Source organism: Bactrocera latifrons, unplaced genomic scaffold, assembly GCF_001853355.1.
Source record: "Bactrocera latifrons isolate USDA-ARS-PBARC rearing strain unplaced genomic scaffold, ASM185335v1 scaffold_349, whole genome shotgun sequence".
Classification (NCBI taxonomy): Eukaryota; Metazoa; Arthropoda; class Insecta; order Diptera; family Tephritidae; genus Bactrocera; species Bactrocera latifrons.
Genome location: NW_017536989.1, coordinates 270079 through 281876, shown reverse-complemented (window position 1 = coordinate 281876; position 11798 = coordinate 270079). Strand labels below are relative to the sequence as shown.

General features: G+C 34.9%; 1 long non-coding RNA gene across 1 annotated transcript in view; it reads right to left on the bottom strand.

The window, feature by feature from the left end:
- Positions 1-5396: 5396 nt before the first annotated feature.
- Positions 5397-11798, bottom strand: part of LOC108971566 — an 8461-nt gene continuing 2059 nt past the window's right edge. Inside the window, exon 2 of the long non-coding RNA XR_001993551.1 lies at positions 5397-5658. This is a non-coding gene — a long non-coding RNA (uncharacterized LOC108971566). The remainder of the gene's footprint in view (positions 5659-11798) is intronic.

Genomic DNA, 11798 nt, shown 5'->3' with positions numbered 1-11798 from the left:
TAGTCGTGATCTGGAACTTAAGGGGAACATTTTGTGAAAAGTTTAATTCCGATATTATTATGGAGGCCCACTTTTTGAAAAATCTCAGCCCGCAGCTGCCCCTTACTTCTAGGATCCTTCCCACCAAATTCTTAATCTGGAGTTCAGCTTTTAGAATTACGATCCAAGCACTTATCATTTCAAATTTACTGTTGGGATCAACGGTATGCTCAGCATATGCACGGATCAACAATACGATAAGGCGTGTTGGGTAGAAATATAATGCACACTAAAGAAAATAACTACAGTCCTTGCCTGCTGCTGCTTGCCGAAAAAGTATGGAACTGTTGATGGTGTGGGCGAATCAAGGCACATGCTGGTAAGAGTAAGCCAAGCGCCACCGGCAGCAACAGTTGCTGCAAAATTTATGGTATTCCACTTTTTAGATGAAACTTTTTAAGCTACAAATTTGCACATTATTTAACAGCATAAATGCGGCACGAAATATTACAAAATGCGAAGTGGCAAGCATGCAAGTGTGTGTGTTTCTATTGAAAGTGGAAGGTGTTTCCTTGCAACATGCTTACAGCTGTGCATGGTTTTGTGTGCTTGTGCAGGAAGTAGGAAGGTATGAATATTACAGTAGGTGGCGGCACAATTTATAAGGCTGAAAGAGGTGGGGGGTATAATTTACAGCAGCTGCGAAGGGGTCGTTTTACCAATAAATTCAAACTCCTATATATATACCGCTGCATTAAGATTGGTTTGGGTGGCTTGATTGGCTAAGCTATTTTTCGTTGCCGCAGCGGCTTAAGTGGCTTTAATGAACTGCTAAAGCGTGGCAATAATTTTATATGCGGCGCGAGCCACTTTCGACCTTTATTTGGTTTATTATATCCTCAACAAGTAATATTAAGGCAGTTTAARAAGTTTGTAATATACGGAAGGAAGCATCAGAGACGAAATTATATAGGAAACGACCAGCGTGATGAGCTGAGTTGAGTCCGTCTGTTCACGATTTAGTCTMTTAGTTTTTGAGATATCGAACTGATCTTTTTGCACATGTTTTTTCTCTACGAGGAATTTATCGGGAACGCCGATGTCAGACTACTCTATGATATCTGACTACTATATGATATAGCTGTCATACAAACCGACCGGTGGAAATGAAGTTTTTATAAGAAAAACTTTTTTATTTAACGAGATATCTACTCRAAATTTTGCAAGGATTATTATCTAAGACAGCCTTGTAAGCTCCGCAGAAATTGTTTAGATCGGAACAGTAGAGCATATGGTTGCCGTACAAACTGGCCGTTCGAAATCAAGTGCTTGYATGAAGAATTTTTTCATTTGACGAGATATCTTCATAAAATTTGRCATGGATTATTGYCTAAGATTATGCTTTAATCTCCGAAGAAATTGTTCAGATCGGAGCRGTATAACATRTAGCTGCCATACAAATTYAACAATCGAAATCAAGTCCTTATAAGAAAAATTTTTTGATGTGATGAGATATATTCCTGAAATGTGGCATGGGTTTTTATCTGAGACCATGTTGCAGTTTCCGAAAATACCGGATCGCTATAGCATATAGCTGGCATACAAACCGGCATATATAAATCAAGTTCATATAAGGAATCTTTTGTATTTGTAAAGGGTATTAGAGAGTGGGTGAAAACTTTTAATATTTTTTTTTAAATGTTTTTGGAGTAAAACCTCAATTTGGTTGCTTAAAATATGGTATTTTCTATTGAACACTGATCAAACAAATTGTAGCGGCAAAAAATTCTACTTATTAAATATTTTTTTTCCCATATGTGCGCGGCTTCAAGCGCTCATTTTAAATAAATGAAGTTCCTAAACCAACATTGTTCGAAAAGCATTTAGTAATTTTCCATGATCTTTCATTAAAACGCTGATACATGTACATATGTATCGCACTTCTGTTTATTTAAAATTTAATAAAAATTTTAATTGCACACTTGTGTGTGGCGCTCTACTGTTATTGCTTTATGGAAAGGTGTTGCAGGCATATTAAATAAATATTAACACATTCATATGCATGTGTATAGGCTTACTTGTGCTAAAACAAATCATATAGTTGCATGAATAATCACACATCTTAGTTTATTTACTCATGTGCAGTCGGTTACACTGAGCAGGTGTGCTTTTCTACTAAGTAACTGCACTCTGTTATTATTTGATATTTACTTACAAGTCATAACTGTAGAATAATTCATGAAACACTACTGTGCCATAAATCTCAGCACTAATCCTCCACATAGAGCAACGGCTGTAAAAACGCTCAAGGGTGTGATGAGCTGGGAGTACGTGCAGTTAAATTGCGTCTAGCCGTTTCAAAACAAACATAAAATTTATTTAACTTCGCATTTATGAGAAGTTTATGCAAATATTTTGAACATTTGTAAATTTATGCAGAAAATTTTTAATATTCGTGTTGTTTATATTATCACAATTAACCGTTTGTCTTTTAGTGAATTTATTGATTTATTGGCGTTTTTGTAGTTTCCTTGAGTTTTTATGGTTACGTATACGCCCGGCACGACTACGGCAAATTGCCTATCATCAGTGAAGGCCTGCAGGTATTCTTCTAAGCGGCGCATTAATAGTAATTATTGTATCGTTGCATGCTTCTTATGAATCAATTTTAAAACAATGTAAATTATTGCAAAATCTCGTTTTTGTCTTGATTAATAGCAGTGTTCAAAAAAAATTGTTTATTTATTATTGGTACCTGCCGCTTAAAGAATCAATATGATAATTAATTTATTATAATTTAATCATATTGCGCCTTAAATGCAGGTGAATATATTTATATGCACTAAACAGTTAGTACAGAAAATGCACCAAGGAAGTTGGGTTAAGTTAGATTTTGCTCTCCGGCTGTTATAGAGCTTTTTGCGAACGCTTTAAGCTCCTAAATATTTGAGACGAGCGGTAGATAGTGTTGGACAGAGGCAAAGGACGTTTTCCAGCGTCACTGATGTCTTCTTCTTTGCGCCTTCTGCATGTGTCGCCTTTAATTATGTCTATCCGGCTCGCATACTATGTCTGTGGGTTGTAACCTGTCAGTGGGTCAAAAACCGTCCAGCAGTATTTTCGAGACAGTGTGAGTAAAGAGCATGCGGGTTTTCTTATGGCGCTGTAACACATGATCTTGGTGATCCTGAAGCCAACGTCGAATATCTTATAAAGTACATACATATATAAGTAATCAACATGACGAGTAATTTGATCCGTGTTCGTTAGTCTATCCCTTTTTCCATCTGTCTGTTTGTTTGTCCCTCATTTTTTGAGATATCGCTAAGAAGCTGCTCATTTAGCGAAACCGCTAATATCGCACCATTACAAGATATAGCTGCCATGCGAAATGAGCGGTGAAAACTGTATTTTTATAAGCTAAACTTTTTTATTTTTCAAGATGTCTTCTGGAAATGGGACATTATATTATTTTCCCGGACAATTTAAGCTGGCTGAACAAAATTAAGATAAAGATGACACATGGAGCCAAATCAAGTGAAWACGGTGCTTGCTAATTGATATTTGTTGAGTGCTTGGACAAAATTTAACAAAAATTCGACAAACACAACTGTGGTCCACTGACATAAACAGCTGCTGTAAACACACTGGTTGACAGATCGCGCTAATTTTTGGCATCATGCTTAAGGACAGTTGTACCAACCTAGGAAAAAAATTAAGCCGTCTTTCATATAAGCGGGAGATGAGAGAAGAAATGAAGAATTCCCGATACTTTCTTGATAAATTGTATAAGCACCCTTATGGGCTTTCTAAGTAAAACTTTTGTATACTACTTAAGCGTGAATAATCGGTTTCACGCCTTGAAGCATTTAGAAAATCCAATGGAAACCTACGCTGATTCGTGATATACTTTAAGCGATTTGCCGATCCATGAAATCTAGGTACAGGTTATCCTTCTCGGGCTTCAAAAAGAGTAAAATATATATGGTAATCAAGTCAAGTGGACCCTGAAAATTACGCTAAATCACCATTTTTGAAAATTAACATTTCAAAATGTGAGGGATCAGACGCACACTTGTACCCCGTGATATAAATATTCCGTCAAAATTCAGTTTTTTGTTAATGTTATTGACTTTCGAGTTTTATTAGAGCACGATAAAATGGTTAAATTATTTTCTCATAAATCATAAAAAATCAAAAAAATTCAAAATATCAAAACAAAATTGTTTGTGCTAAGTATATTATATATATTCTGTCAAGGTCAATATGTTTAAACAATAATATTGGGTAGTCGAAAAAGTATTTTCGTATTTTGTCAATAGATGTCGTTSCGGTCGTATATCTCCAGTGCTACGAATCGCAATGTGTCATACCATACACTGTTGGAAAAGTGAGATTTTAAGCTTTATTTAATCATAAAAGAAATAAAATAAAATTCAGGGAAGTTGTAAAAAGTTACAGCTGTTAAAAAATTGGTGAAATTAATGAATAAATTTACAATATTTTGACATTTTTGAATAAAAAAAGGGAAGAATGCCACGCAACCCACCAATGCAATTTAAGAAGTTTACGGAGACGATGCAGTATCAGTTCGTGTAGCACAATAATGGTTCAATCGCTTCCGCTCTGTAAATTTTACAATGATGAAAGTTTTAGACGGATGAAGTAATGTCTCTAGCGGAAAAATAGCAAAAAGTGGTCGACCGAAAGAGTACATACTTGTTTACTTATTTACTATTATATAAATAAAAAAATAAGTTAAAATTTTATTAGAGATACGAAAAGACTTTTTCGACTACCCAATATATATGCAAAGAAAAACATATATATGTACATATGTACAAAAATAAAAATTACCCTATATATGAACGGTTAACGTCATTATTTATATCCGCATAGGATGAGGAGTATGAGTAACCAAGCACCACTGCTTTCTCAACAACAACGTCTAAACAACCGTGTGTCTTCAWATCTGACAGCTGAGCCAACAATCAGTGGCAGCGGCGGTAATGGAGTGGCAAGCGTGTTGCCAACGCAAGTGTGAAAGTGTTGTCGTGTAAAAAATTGACTTAAATGCCACCGTGCGCCACCTGTGCGCACTGCAACAAAGAGTCCTTTGCAACTATAATCCTYGCACASATACATTCAGGCTTCTAACACTAATTAAATGAAATTTGATTAAGCTGACAWGGTAAGGAAGAGATAACAACATATGTACATATATACTTATGTATGTATGTTTAAGGRGTTTGTCATCAGTTGCGTATGTKTAGGTATAGARTGTACTTACCCTTTGACACGTTTGTAATTTCAACGGTTATATAATGATTAGMGCTGATCTGTTTGCTGCTGTGTATGTGTGTTGATTAGAGCTTTTGTTAGATTTCCTTCAAGTTATGCGAGTTCATATGTTTGTATATATTTATGTGTTTTCGTCGGTGGTTTTCCTTAGCACTCTGGCACTTATTATTTTGGCGTTTGATTTAAACTTGTTTGCATTGATTTTTTGTTATTGTTACTTGCTTTGTTGCAAAATCTTTTGCTGTTGCTTAATAATTTAATTATTTTTCTGTTGTTGCATTATTCGTGACATAAAAATTGTGAAATTCACCGCCTTTCAATTAGCCGGTGGCATCACCTTAATTAGCTCAACTAGTTTGCGCGCGCACGTTGTTGTTACTGTAATGAAATGGTTGAAAGAAAAAAAAAATATTAAATTTTCAATTTTTATTTAATGAATATGAATAGRCTATGGACAATTTGTGGTAATTTGCCTTAACGATCGTTGCTGGTTTAATTGAAGCGTTTGCTTTTGTTTTAGTCAGTTGGGGATTTCCAATTTRGTAAACGCTACAAAAGTGATTCACGATCACAATTTCAGTTGTTATTTTAATTTGTTTCAAGATTGTTGCATAATTAATTAATTGAAACTTCTAATTGAAAATAATTTGAGTGAAATGCAATGAAGATTGCTTGGAATAGTTGATTTGTGCGGGTTTGCTGGTGAAGAGGAAAGGAGTGAGATGCTTTCAACTTTGKATAAATATATTACTAAAACAGCTTTCATACAACCTGAAATGAAAAAATAACTATACCTTTTTTTAAATTTTTACGAATATTACACTATTTTGAAAATGTAAAACTTCAATTGCATTGAAGCAGAATTTCGGGAAAATGTTTTTTTTTTTACAAAAATCCAGTCCATAGCGTATTTTTAATTTGTTGGTGAAATCTTAGATAGAAAACATTTTATTTTTGAATCTAGTGCGAGATTTCATTTATGGTAATGCACCCGTAAAAGGTTAAGAAATTTTCGAAATAAAAATACCGCAAAAACAAACCAAAAAGCTTGATAAAGGTGGATAATGTTATGAAAAGGAATTCAGTATAAAATTATTTCAATATTATCAAGTTCCAAAAGCAGTAATATTTCTTTAAAATCGGTCACAATCGTGGTTCGATATTATGGTTCCTTATCATCATGTAAAATCTAAGAATTGTTCAAATGCTACAATGTGGCCAAATGGATCTCTAWATTGATTGTCTGTCCATCGAGAAATATCGAAACAAAACATTGAGCATCACCTTGATTTTTSAGCGGCTCCAGCATTCATTTTTTGGTTTCGACTCGTTTTTCCCTCCATTCAGATGATTGCTGTCTTGTTTGCATGTCAAACTCATAAGTCCATGTTTTAGCGGTTATAATTCTCTCCATGAATGTGTGCTATGAATTTTCACGATATCCAAAGAGACCTGTGCTGTACTGTACAGTATACACTTTTGGGAAAGAATTCMGCCTTATCGGGACGAGTCGAGAAAGAAGGCGTTTCATACCTAAAATATCCACCAAAATCATTCCAATGAATTTCCTTCGCACAAGTGCTGTAAACAAACTGGTTGACAGATCGCGCTCATATTTGGCATAAAATCTAAGGACAGTCCTAAAACTTATTCTTTTTGAAATATCATTTACCCGGGGAGTATTATTATATCTTCCGGGTGCTTTTTTGTCCCAATGTATAAAAGTTCTCTTTGTTATTCAAATTTGACCGAAATATAAGTCAATCGGTTTGGAACCTATGAAATAAGTAGAAAATGAGCACCCATCAGTAATATGCTTCTTATAACTGAAAAGTAGCCCAATGTTGTCTATTTCAATCCACCAGACCTTCTCCTTTGTCCGAATGCGAACATAAAACGAAACAAATTTTGACTCAAAAATTCATTTTTGTGATAAAGTTTGGAATACACATAAGGGAATATCGGCTRTCTTATGAGGTGCTTAAATAAATGATCAGCGTGACCAACTCAGTTTGTGTAGTGATTTCTGACTATGTGYCTGCCTGTTCCAAACATACACATACTAAAACTGCGAACCAGAAGAAGTGCCTCAGCTTTTGAGATATTTTTTGTGAAATTCGACACACAAAATTATTACATCAARAAGCTGCTCATTTTTTTTTATCTGTAGAGCCTGTTTATATTTCAGGTTGAGAGAACAAAAACAAACTATGTTTTTTTAATCAAAACTTTCAAGTTTTATATTTTTAATAATTTTTTGTTTAGCAATATGACGAGCCTAGCATTGAGCAGCTCATTTGGGTTTTTATAACGATTATTTTACTAATACATACCAATGCTATAAAATCTGGCATGACACCGCCATTACAGGCGGATCTTAATGCGAAATCTCAGGTATATAATAACCGGAAATAAATGAAAAACAATCAAATGGCAAATAACTAATAACTGCGCAATGAAATGTCAAATAAATACAGTTAAATGCCACTGGCAGTGCACAGTTACAATCACATAACGATACTTTGTAATTGATGTTACGAGCGAGATTAAAATTTTTAATTTTAATGAATATAAAAATGTGCGCTCGCAATGGAAACGGCTAAGTTATGAGCAATCTGCATTTATCGACTGATTATTTGTGCGCAACAATACAATATATTTCCCAATTGCACAATTTTATTGACAAAAACCTTGYATGGATGCCGCCATACGAGTATGCCACATATACGAGAAACCGCTTCTCTAGCAACGGTAATTAACAGCATGTACTATGATGTAATTACAAGCAATTGTGCAAATATTGTCAACGGACAGACGTACTAATAAGAACGTATAATGTTCCGCGTACGAAATAATAACAAAACGACGTCACATGAATATTCATGCGAAGAAAGAGCTTGAAAGCTCCGAAGTCGACCACAATATGACAAAATGAGAAAATCTGCCTGAAAATCGTCAATGATAATTGCAGAAGCAGAAATAGTCACGCGTACACATACATATGCGTGTGCTTGTTGCTGTTGTACGTAAGCGCACCTTTCATTCATCGGCGGCGTTGAGTGCGAGCTTGTTGGCTTTGCAGTGATTCCTTACGCCCSYGGCCAAGCGAGTCGGTGCAGCAATTATCTTTAATATGTAAATATGTGCTTATAATACGCGCAAATGTACGTGTGTGTGAGTGTGTTTGTTGCTGCCATCAGTTGTTGTGTTTACATTTGTCTTTACTGTCATTGCGCTGCGTCGTCACTTGTCTGACATTGTGACGTGATTAGTTGTGTGATATGTTTATGCCGCACACAAGTTTTTGTTTGTTCACACACACAAATGCACATACGTACATATATGTTCACATACAAATAAATATACACACATACATMTGTACATATAATATTCGTTTGCATACAACAATAAAACATGCAATCACAATTTACAGCTTTGAAAACAACAATCATTTTATATGACTATGCCCTCAGCAGCAGCGGCAGCGGCAGCGGCAGCGGCAGCGGCAGCGGCTGTCACAGCAGGCACAATAGGCGCAACAACACTAACTCGACAGCAGGTTGACAACCACTGAAACTGATACTTCCCACTATACGCTGCACTTAAGCAGTCATGCACCCACCGCCGCACAACATAGCTCCACAGTTGAGTTATCAAAATTTGAGTGAAATTTCATAATTCCAATCTTGTTTCTAATTGCTCAGCTAGCAATTTACTTTGTGTGTTAATGCCTGTGTGTGTGTGTGTGTGTGTGCATATGCTTTTTATGGCAGTCGAAATTGCTGACATGCCTATTGTTCAATAGCTCCTGCAATGCCGCATGTCCTTAAGCCACTACTTGGGCTATTTATTGCATTAAGTTKAAGTTTGACGAGTGGAATTCGAATATTTTCGTAAATGATATGCCTTTAGCCTTGGCTTAGCTCAATCGAATTATTATAAAACAATTATCTTCAAATGTATGCACTGTTTTGACTCACAATGCTTTCAGGTATTCACAGCATTTGCATATTTGGCAAGATATTATCGTTACAATTAGTTAAATGCGGCATGTAACTGTAGATACGAATAGCATAAATTTTATATAATCTGCTAGTGAAGTGCAATCAGATTATTCAGTAGATATTGAAATATTTGAAATATGTTTGCTTATTTTAATTAAATATTTGTTAAACAATACTTTTGTATCAGACCAATAGAAGCAAGGTTGACAGTGTTTTCAAATTGATGGGACAGATTTTTCCAATCCACATATGCTAGAAGCTTATAAAATAATTGAAGTATAGTTTTTCCTGTACTAAACACAAATATTTATATAATTTTCTTATATATATATATATATATATATATATATTACATTTCAATAGAATAATTTCTACACTATGTCAGGTATACATTGTGACAAAAAGCATCCGGAAATTGTAATTAAATTTAAAAAAAAATTTACTTTTTTAACTTGGTAGGGCTATCCATAATCACTAGGTCAAATATGAGTGCGATTGGTCAACCAGCTTGTTTAGAGCAGCTGCTTACATCGTTTCACCTCAGAAGTGCTTTGCGATTTTTACCATGGATAAAAATATCGAACAAAAAATTTTTCTAAAATTTTGTATTTTTAGCCAAAACTCGAAAAGGTTTAAGGTGATTCAGTTTTACCAAAAACACAGGCTTACGAATGGTACGAAGGCTTTAAAGACGGTTGAGAGATCAATGAAGACATTCCTCGTTCTGGACGACCTTCGATATTTTCAGCTATTTTTWATTTTTCAGATGATTAGAGAGATGGCAAGAGATCTCGATATCTCTCGCGAGTCCATTCGAATGATTGTGGTGAATATTTTYGGTAAGAAACGCGTTCTTGCTCGACTCGCCCCGATAAAGAAGAACTTTCTTTTAAAAAGAGTACCGTAAACAGACTTTTTTGGATATGCTTGGTCGTGCGAATTCCGATCACACATTCATGGAGAGCTTTATAACTGCCTATGTGACATGGATTTATGAGTTTGATATTCAAAGAAGTCATCAATCATCGCAAGGGAACGAAAAACAAGTCGAAACCAAAAAAACCACGCCGAAGCCGTTCAAAAATCAAGATGGTGCTCATTGCTTTTTTCGATTTTCACGGTTTGGCGCATCATGGTTCCATCTGTCCTGGTCAAAATGGAGTCTTTTTAGCCGTATTGCGGGGTTTGCGTGAGGACAACCGTCGAAAGTGGCCAGAATTGTGGAAGAACAATTCATGGATTTTGGCTGGCGCGTCCAATTTTAAAGCAAAAAAATGCAATGAATTCGATTGTTCAACCACCGTGTTCACACCAGATTTGGACTCAAACTGAAAATGCCGCTCTGTGGAATCCGATTTCAGTTCGAAGAGATAAAACAAAACTCGCTGAAGGAGCTGAAGGCCATCGCAAAAAGTGCTTATGAAAGTGTTTAGAGAACTGGAAAAATCGAGCGCATAGTACACGCATCTGGTGGGGATTATTTTAAAGGCAGCAAAAAAAAATATTTATGATTTTTCACCACAGTTTACCTCTGGTATAATGCATATTGAAAAATTCTTTAAACCAGCCAATTCTTCTTCTTCAAATACTCACTCTGATCTTAATAAACTCCAATAATAATAATTCAAAACTAACTGCCATTAAATACGTTCTCCGTCCAGTGCAAGTTTGGCGTACTGATCCAGTAATTAAACCACAAAAAAATGGAGGAGCTGCTCTCACACAGCCTAAAGACCTAATTTGTGGCACGCGTGTGTGAAGTATGTAAGTGTATGTATGTGGAAATCAATTGCATGTAAATACATACATATATGTGAGGTGTAGACATACGTTTTTTCGTGTGCATTTCAATGTCAACGGTTGTCCGCATATTTATGTAAATAAAATGCAGCTTAAAGTCTCCACTTCCCAATGCTGCTGAASGCGTGTCGCTTGAAGTATGTGTTGTTATTATTGCGTCGCATGTGTGATTGTTGGTAAATATTTTTAAATGCATTAAGCCGGGGAGTTATGTAAAAATGATTGAATTTGCATAGTCATGCGTAATTGTTTGTAAACTGGTTTTATTTGTGTTAGAAATTATAAATGTGTAACAGCAAACAAACCAGTTTACGGTATTGACACAAAATTATTTGAATATTTGACAACAATTTTATGCTACTTATTCTGCTCGCTTTTTCGGCTTTATTGCTTTTCATAATTTATTAATTTGATTATATAATTAATGTTTATTGAAAATTTTGTTTTATTTATATTTTGTATTAATTATTAATAATAAAGAAATGTCATACGGACTTTTTACTCGTAACGGTATGTGCTTGTAAATGAATACATAGAAATTTATTGCTTTGTAGACAGTTTTTTGGCATAATTTTGGTGTTATTTTGAAACCTAAATTTAAAGGTAATTGAGCGTGATTTATTGCTAATGGAACATAAAATGCTACAAAAAATATTAATAAAATGTAATTGAATGGCAGTGAAAGCATAATACCAGGAGGTAGTGAACCTGATT